Here is a 10,238-nt window from a genome sequence, read left to right as displayed (position 1 = left end):
CAAGTCCTCTTGCTATATATATATATATATATATATATATATATATATATATATATATATATATATATATACATATTTGCAAACATTCTGGTTTAACTCGATAGTAATTTAACAGGATAGTAGGGCCTAATATTGATTGATGTCAGATATATGTCCTTCCTTAAATGAAGCTTAAATCAAACCTATAGATGTTTGTGTCATTTGTTTCAGGATTAGCCCTTGTGTTTCTTTTTAATAACAAAAATAGTATAGACAATTTGACAAAGCAAAGCTGCAGAACTTTATTTACTCTTAGGCTCATGCATGTTTCATGAGTTTGTGGTTGTATTGTTAGTTTAATTAAATCCACTTATTTGAAGGCACGTTGCTGTTAAAATATGCTGAGCGGCTGAGGTAAAAGCACTATGCTCAGCTCTCATGTGGAAAAAATTCTGTTGTGTCCTGATTGGAACTTGCAGAATTAATGACTTGGAGTGGTTTCTTTTAGTGGTTAATCTCCATGCACTCAAGTGCCTTGTTTTCTTCTTCTAAAAAAAACAATACAAAACAACTATTCTTTACATTAACATATTAATTAAACTATAACAGCTTATTATTGGCCAATGTGAGGCGCCCAGTCCTTGCTTTGTTACATAACTTATTGTTTGTAGCAGAGACTCAGGCCGCGAGTGGCACTTTTGCTTTTATTGGTCTGCAAAAGATGCAACCATTGGCCAAGAGCCTGAAATATAGTATGTCCTGATCAATAGCAGTGAATTTGCTTGTCTTTCTGACTGACTTTCAGCCCACACCATCAGTCCATTTTCCCTCTCCATCTGCCGCTTTATCTATTCAATTTGAATGTTGCATTGCAAACATTTCACGGTGCATATCAAGCAGATAAATATCTGAATGTGCAGTGTGTAATTGTTTTTGTAGGAGTAAAAATGCTATCAACTGTATGACTTATGATGCACACAGATTTGACTCTGCAGCCTGGCTAAGGGCCTTCAAACTCCCCCACAATTTCAATATTAAAATCCTGGCATTGACTCACAGTTAAACCTTTCTTTCTGTCCTCTTGGTGGTATCATTAGACAGAAGAATGATGGAAACCCTGAGGAATATGACATATTGCTGGAATGGACTTCCACTCACTCATATTAATGGCAGAGGTCTGAAGATGCATGGAGCTCTATTTAGTTAAGTGGATAAAGAAAGGAGTTAGCAGGAGGTGCCTGGAAGTGCGCTGTCCCCAGAGGCCCATTATAAGTTCCTCAGTGGTACTCTGAGCTATTTGTGGGCCCCTGAATCATTAGGACATGCTGTATATGGTCGCTGGCCTTCAACTAGAGCACCAGGCATATGTCAATCCCCTGGTGGTCCCTGGACATAGGAGCAGGGGAGAAGGGGACCCGAAAGTCCCTTTTTGGAGTTGTCTTGAGGCTGTGCTTTATTGTAGATGCCACAGCAGCAGTTGAGTCAGCTGAATGACACCACTAAGGCACCTGGATGTCCTGATAGAGTCCTGCTGACGAATTCCCTGCTCCATTTTAAAATCTGTCAAATATTCTTGTTAGAGTGAAAACAACATCATGTACATTATACGAAATAAAATATGCATGTGGGAAAATATATAAGATATGGGCTGATCTCAATACTAAATACCTGAATAGCTGGTGCATTAAAAAATAATGAGGAAAGAATTATCTATAACAAAGATTTTTAGTCTCCACTTCATCCTTCTAGTTTACCTACAAACCTCTAAGAGAGCTGTGTTGTGAAAAAGCCCTGCTCTGTCAATATTGATTGTTTCTGTCTTTACAGTCACTATCTGCAAATGGAAGTAGGCCAGACCTGGACACATTTTCTAACTTTCTGTCGGTTAAATTGGGATGGCCTGCGAGGCAAAAGCTGTTGGGATTTGGGCTTAATATATTGAATTGAGTTATTTGAGTTGTGATGAATACTTGCCCAGAGAAGCCTGAAAGACATCCCCTGCTGCTTCACCTGTGCATCCTTCACCGCCCTGCTCTGCTTGATAGGCCGAGCTGAGCCTATCGCTGCTCAGCCTACAGGTTCAAACTCACCCCTCTGCCTCTCCATTCAGCAGTTCGGCTCGCGCAGCCCTCCTACACCCCAGCACCACCTTTGCACCTCAGCACCCCATTTGCAGAGTGTTTCCTATCATTCCTCATACTTGCCGCTTCTTTATAGTGACTGTTTTCCTGAGCGGCACATTCACATCATAAAAGAGGTGATTTTTAACTAATTTTCAAGTCGTTTTCATGATAATAGACCCAGCAGGGATTGAAATACAGTTAATTATAGGTCAAAAATTATGTTGCAATCATTCGTAGAACTTTTAACTTATTGCTCTATGTACAGTATTTATTTATAATGGGATGGCTGGGGTTGCTTTTTTTTTTTTTTTTTTTTTTTTTTCAAAGGCTTGGCTGCTTGTTGCTCTCTGAAAATCTGGCAACTCTGTGATTCCTGCCTCCTGCGAATCGCTCATCATTCGCTGCCTTAAGCCATTATACATACATATGACTAAATATTGTCTTTATCTGGAACAAGGCCCTTAGAACTCACGTTAAAGCCAATGTTAATGCCACACCTTAGCTGTTCATTCAAGATAACTATGTTAAAAGCACAACACTGTATCACAAAGCAACACTCCTGTAGGCACAATTACACAGCACAAAAACAATCTTAGATGTATTTTTAGTAAACGCAGTCTATACATAATTTACTGAAGCCCCTGGTGAGCTGCAGATGTACCAGCTTCCAATTAAAATCATGCTTTTCTAGGTGGTCATATTTCAGGTCTTACGGTACTATGAGTAAAAGGTTGCATTTTGATTTAAATTGTTATGGCAAAAGAACAAGTAGTGTGGAAGGCAAGGTAATTGGCTGATTCAGGTTTGGGTGAATCCCTGCTTAATGGCAAGACAAGCAAAGACATGGAGGCTGGACAGAATTATCAATCGATGCCTTTCTGACTTACAGTATATGCTCCAACAATCAAAGACGACCAGTGCAAAATCAATGTATTCCCTAGAACGTACAGATACAGATACTCATTTTTACCACCGTCTATGAGCATTCAAGAACAGTGCTCATAGACAGTGCACCCATAGGAAACAGCACAAGATATTACATTCAAAATTATATCAAAATATACACATGCATGGGGTAAGGTGATTTACGTTGCATTGCGCAAACAACAGCTGCTCTACAATGCTTCAGAGCCAAAGCAAGTCAGCGCCTGTGCTGCCTTTGTCAGCACCCAACAGGAGCCTGCTAAGCATAGGATGAGGAGAGGTCGGACACGCAAGGTCAAAGGTTGCACGCTGTTTGCTTAATTAATGTTCATGAATTGTGAAAGGTCACTGTAAAGGACAAATTGCTTATGAGAATGTGACGCCCCCCTCTGAAAAACTGGCAAGTTAGTGGTCTGTTTTTGTGTTAAACAATAAAGCTATTTAATGTATAAGGCCAACAAATATGTCTGTTTACATTTTATATATTGTATACTCATATACTTTAAAGCATTGTATATCTTGAATACATCTGCATTTTAAAATGTTCTTTCTTTCTCAAGCAGGTGTCCCAATCCTATGAACCAGGGTTTCCAAGCTAAGAAGCCTTTAAAAAATGTCCAAAGCAAGCAATCCAACCCCACAATAATGAACCCCAAAACAATAATTTAATGTCAGCGCTAATTAGATCCGCTTATTTTAATGGCACATTTTACGTCAAGTAGTTCAGTAATAATAAACTTTTTTTTTTTTTTTTACTTTTAGTCATAATTGAATGTGTTATTTTAGTTAGTGGTGGCTATTGTCAATTGCCTTCATTAGCCCCTTGGTTCAGTTGTCTGCCCTGGTCTGATGTCCCTTTGTGATTCCACTCAATTGTTTGGATGTCTTTATATTGGTTTGAGTGTAAACACACATTCATAAATTATATTTGGCAGTAGAGCATTAACAAGCATGGAGTGCTCCCAGGCCATTACAGAGCCATGCTGGAGAACACGCTGGAGTCAAACCCATTATTTTTACTGGCATAAATTGGTTAAACTGGAGTTTCCCACTAGCCAATTTGTGACCTAAGTTCTATGTGTAATAAATAATAGAAGCGAATGATGACAGGTTCCGTTTGTAATCTCTAAAGCGCTTTGAGTACCTTGACGGTAGAAAAGCGCTATATAAATGTGACCATTTAAGTGGACTAGTCCTTAGAGAGATATTGATCAAGAGGCTAATTGATCAGCAGGATAAATGTTCCAATAATAGTAATAACAGATAGTTTGGATGAGTACACGGACACTGTGACATCATACATTGGATTCTGAGAGGACAGCGTTATACCAAAACAAACAAAAGATGATGTACAATTCAGGTACCTCTATATGATGTATTTTCATCATTCCTATTTATCTGATAGGTACCAATTTGTTAATGTAAACAAGAGCTCCTCACCTTGCTCTAAAGTAATTTATGGTGTGCCACAGGGTTCGGTACTCGGTCCAATTCTGTTTACTCTTTATATGCTGCCATTAGGCAACATTATCAGAAAGCATGGCATTAACTTCCACTGCTATGCAGATGACACTCAGCTGTATTTATCAATGAAACCTGATCAGAGCGATCAAGTAGACAGATTTAGTGCTTGTGTGAAGGAGATAAAAACCTGGATGACACTAAACTACCTGCTTCTTAACCCTGAAAAAACCGAGGTCATTGTGCTTGGCCCTAAGCATCTACGAGACGGTCTATCTGAGCAGATAGTCACACTGGACAATGTCAGTGTAGCCTCTAGTTCTACTGTAAGAAATCTTGGAGTCTTATTTGACCAGGAGCTCTCATTTAAAGCTCATATAAATCAAGCTTGTAAAACAGCCTATTTCCATTTGCGCAACATAGCCAAAATCAGAAGAATCCTGCCTAAAAGTGATGCCGAAAAACTTATCCATGCATTTGTAACGACTAGATTAGACTACTGTAACTCCCTGCTTGCAGCGTGTCCTAAAAGCTCCATAAAAAGCTTTCAACTGGTTCAAAATGCAGCAGCAAGATTACTAACAGGAACAAAAAGAAGAGAACACATTATGCCAGTACTGAAGTCTCTTCACTGGCTCCTGTCGAGTTTAGAATCAAATTCAAAATTCTACTCTTGACCTACAAAGCCATAAATGACATGGCCCCATCCGACCTCAAAGATGCTATAGAACCATATCATCCAAAGAGAGCTCTTCGCTCTCAGAATGCCGGCCTTCTGGTGGTCCCAAGAGTCTCTAAAAGTACTGTAGGAGGTAGAGCGTTTAGCTACCAAGCTCCTGTGTTATGGAATCAGCTCCCGACCCATGTTAAATATGCTGACACAGTTTCTTCATTTAAGTCCAGGCTTAAAACGTTCCTCTTCGAAATCGCTTATGGTCAGACTAGTTAGGAACAGAAACATAAACCCCGCAGCTTCAGCTTTAGCTATGCTGCCCTAGGAGTAACTATGCTGGGGGAAGTATGACAGCTTGAGCACTATCCTCTTCTTCTGACTACTTATGCTATCAAACAATATTTAATTTTTAATTCCACTTGCAAACTGTTCACCGCCTTCTTTTTCTTTCTCTCACTCCTGAGGACCTGTGGACCCAGATGTCCCTCTCCTGGTGAAGTGGTCCCTGCCCTGTGTGGACGGTCCCTCATCTGCATGAGGAGTGGGTCCAGTTCGCCTCAGTCGGTCCCTCATGTGCCTGAAGAGTGGGTCCAGCTCGACTCCGACGGTCCCTCATCTGCCTGAAGAGTGGGTCCAGCTCGACTCCGGCGGTCCCTCATCTGCCTGAAGAGTGGGTCCAGCTCGACTCCGGCGGTCCCTCATCTGCCTGAAGAGTGGGTCCAGCTCGCCTCCGACGGTCCCTCATCTGCCTGAAGAGTGGGTCCAGCTCCAGTCTCCCTCGTGTCCGTCTGTCCGTCTGTGAGAGTCGGATCTCTCCTTCACTGGAACTCCTCCAGGTTTCTACGCTTTTTTCCCAAATAGGTTTTTTTTGTAGTTTTTCCTGGCCGAGAAGGAGAGTCTAAGGACAGAGGACCCTGGGACATCGTCCCTCGCCACCACAGACATTGTCTGACTCCATCGCCACCACAGACATTGTTGATTAATTTCTCCCTGTGGCCCTCAGAGGCAACTGTTGTTGTGATTTTGGGCCTTACAAAAATAAATTGATTTGATTTGATATATGATGTCTGATTTTCCACAATAAATCAATGGCAAACACTTATTTTATAAAAAACATTTGGCACTTTCATAAGATATTTTATTCTTAATCTTTCTACTACGACCTACCCTTTGTGGAGTTTCTTAGCATAAATCTGTATCTGCAGTGTGGGCAGCCACTCCAAGTAAACAAGGCTTATTAAGTATTAAACACTTTACAGTAGGGACCACAGATAGCACATACACACACATTATTAGTGCCGCTCAATGGCAAAGACAGTCCCATAGCAGAGTCATGTTCTCCTCTCACAGTGAAATTGGACCCATCCTCCCCAGGACTGTAGTGCTACACCTAAACAGTGCACCTCTGGGGCAGACAGGAAGAACTTGATAAGCAGATTTCAATCCAACTGATGCAGCTCAAATAAGACCTTAAATTTGCCATCCTATGTTCTTGTGAGACAAATAATTTGACTGTATTTACTTCACTTGTTTGGGTAATGTTTAACATTATACTTTTACATACTTAGCATTTCTACTGAACAGCCACTAGAGGGCCACATTATACAGGCGAGGCAAGGCAAGTTTATCTGTAGAGCGCAATTCATACACAAGGCAATTCAAAGTGCTTCACACAACAGGAAAAATGCATTCAAATCACAACGACATGACTGTCATCACAAATCACAATGCAGTTTAAGACATAAAAGAGTCCAAAGAAAATCATTTCAGTCATATGCACAGCTAAACAAAAGTTTTTAGCTTAGATTTGAACATTGTCAGAGTAGAAGCCCGTCCCACATCTTTTTAGCTGATTTTAGCTGCATAAAACTGAAATCCAGGTTCCCCATGTTTAGTCCTGACTCTGGCACCAGCAGGAGGCCGGTCCATGTTTAGTCCTGACTCTGGCACCAGCAGGAGGCCGGTCCATGTTTAGTTCTGACTCTGGGCACCAGCAGGAGGCCGGTACCTGAGGTCCTCAGAGTCCGAGATGGTTCATATGGCACTAACACGTCAGAGATGTACTTTGGTGCTAGGCCATGGAGAGACTTGTACACAAGCAGAGCTGCTTTAAAGTCTCTTCTCTGAGCCACAGGAGCCAGTGCAGAGACCTGAGAACAGGACTAATGTGATCATACTTCCTGGTTCTAGTCAGGACCCGAGCAGCAGCGTTCTGGATGTACTGCAGCTGTTTTATAACTCGTTTGGAGAGACCAGTGAGCAGGCCGTTACAGTAGTCTAATCTACTGGAGACAAACGCATGGATTAGTCTAGTTTAGACACTACACTTTAGATTTTGGCAATGTTTTTTAGATGGTCAAAAGCTGCTGATTTTGTTGATTTGATGTGGCTGTTAGTCTGAGTATATTATTACCCCTAGATTTCAAACTTGATTTGTAGGTTTTAGAGCGAGACTCTGTAGGTCCCTGCTAATAGTTAAAACGCAGACTTTTTGTATTCATATCTAACTATATTTTCAAACATTATAACATAATAACAAAAGATACATTAAATTAGTGTAGCTCTCTTGCATTTTATTGTCATTTATTTGCTGATTTCAACATGAATTGGAGTTTCCAAACTACAGCTAAGTTCACAAAGTGTTGACTCTACTTTATCGTTAAGATGTTGCTGCCACAGCTATAAACAGACCGCTACACTTTTTGCCATTCTTAATTTTGATAGTTTATTTGTTCCTTTTTTATCAAAGTAATACTTTTGCAATGTTTTTCATTCATCTCAGCTCTGCTACTTTCAGGTGTCTTTTTAACATAAATTATGTAGTAGTTTGTTCACTTTTAACCTCTCTTATTCACTTTCACTTTGAAGTTACTCTTAGTCAAACAAAGCTCATTGTCTGCTGAACGTGATAAAGCCCATTTATCCCCTTCATCCATTTACACTTCATAGACCAGTAGTTATTATTGTAAAAGCAAGGTTGAGTTTGTGCTTTCATGCCCCTCCTGTCACTCCTTGATGACGCTGTTTCACCCAGGAAGGAAACTCCCTGCTTTTCCAAAAGTCCACCAACACATGCAGCTGTGTGTGGACCCGGGGACCACGTCAACATGTATGAGCTGCATCAAAGGCACATAAAACAACGTCTGTCCCTGTTCGTTCAGTTAGTGCTGAAACTTGAAATGAGGCGTGCAAGCATGACATATTTCTCAATGACGTACAGTAGAGGGCGTTATTTGAGGGGCAAAAAGCATGAATGCATGACACACACATCGACACACAATTGTAGAGGTGAGGTAAGAGAATCCTGTAGGTGCTGATTCCCAGAATGAAAAACTCAGAGCACAGCCAAATGTAAGAAAGTGGACGCAGTGAAAAACATTAGGTTGAAACAACAGTTACACCTGGATCATTGACCGATCTACAGCCTATTACTTATAAAGTAATACACAAACATAGATATCCTTTATGCAGGTTATTTGTCTTCTAATTTTCATCTGATTCAGGGGACAAACTCTGTATATGTATAGCATATATATGTGTTTTAAGTACCAGCACATCCTTTATCACTCTGGCCACCTTTAACCACAAATCTGTCTGACCTAAAAAACATCATCAATAGAATATTTTTACTCTTTTCTTTCTTGATTCCAGCATTGACCACTCAGACCATTGCATACTGTGCATACTGTGTTTTGTTTATTTGTTTTTTTACCCTTTTTTGTGTGAATGTGGGACAACAAATGGAAATGGAAACTGGCTTCAATTGGGCAAGTTTTCAGCATTTGTATCATGTCTGACCTGAATAATATTGATAATAATAATAATAATACAATAAAACGAATTACGTATTTTCAGAGTGGACAGGAGACAACAGCTGCAGTACTTGACAAGATTGCCCATAATACGGTATTTATTTGAAACAAGTGGTGACTTCTTTGCAAATAAGCAATGCTTATATTTTGTATACATACACTGTGCTGTTGGCTATAAGTATAGTTGTTGGTGTGGTGCTGTGCTATTACAACAATCTTTTTATTGGTCCTGTAACAAAAGTCTGTTATTTCCAATGTTAAGATAATATTTAATATCATGTAATAGGCTATTCAATTGAAAAGCAAATTGAATAGCCTATTACATGATACTAAATGATACCACGTTGGAGGGACTATGTCTCTCGGCTGGCCTGGGAACACCTCGGGATCCCCTCGGAGGAGTTGGAGGAAGTGTCTGGGGAGTAGGAAGTCTGGGAGTCCCTGCTTAGACTGCTGCCTCCGCGACCCGGCCCCGGATAAGCGGAAGAAGATGGATGGATGGATAATAGGATATTCAATTGACTCTTCAAGATCTCTTTTTATAAATAAATTAAATTCCACACCTGTGACTAAAGTGATAACTTGGATACAGTGTTGGATACAGTGTTGGATACAGTGTTGGATACAGTGTTGGATATAGTGAAATGGACCATGTTATCGCTCTTGATACAGTAATAGTTCAGTCTGTCCTTGGTGCTATGCGCCTGATATCTAAAGAATGAACAGGCCCACTTTGCTGGGAAGAAAAAAGATTACCATTCTGAAGTTTTTCTCCTGAAATTGAAAGTTACTGTTAGTATTTGAGGAATTTCATTAGTATTGTGCTGTTTAAAATGAATCAGAGTGACTACAAATCAAACCTGTCTTATGTCAGCTCATGATACCTTTTGCCCTTTATTCTTTTAGGTCAAAGTAATTTCTTCTTTCCCAGAAACCTTTTGACTCACAGAAAGCAATGCTTTGACTACTTTGATTTGTCTGCTCATGATAAAACAACATATAAAGAATCTCTATTTTAAAATGTATGAATGGCAGAATTCTGCTCATTTTGATTAAACCGCAATAATGAAGTACTTTCATTATCATCATACTGTTATACTTTTATACAATCCACACTGGCCTTGATTGTAGTAATAGGTGGTCAGGGTTAGGGTGGTGATTATTTTTCGGCTTCCTCATTTGAGAAGGAACACAGTGGCTCTTTTACCTGGGAACGAGAGCTGTGGTCCACAAGACTGCTGAGGTTGTGTAGGAGTAATCTGAGCT

The sequence above is a fragment of the Eucyclogobius newberryi genome, unplaced genomic scaffold (genome assembly GCF_026437365.1).
Source record: "Eucyclogobius newberryi isolate DKJ021-1_F unplaced genomic scaffold, fEucNew1.0.hap1 SCAF_16, whole genome shotgun sequence".
Classification (NCBI taxonomy): domain Eukaryota; kingdom Metazoa; phylum Chordata; class Actinopteri; order Gobiiformes; family Gobiidae; genus Eucyclogobius; species Eucyclogobius newberryi.
Note: the sequence above shows the minus strand (reverse complement) of the source record.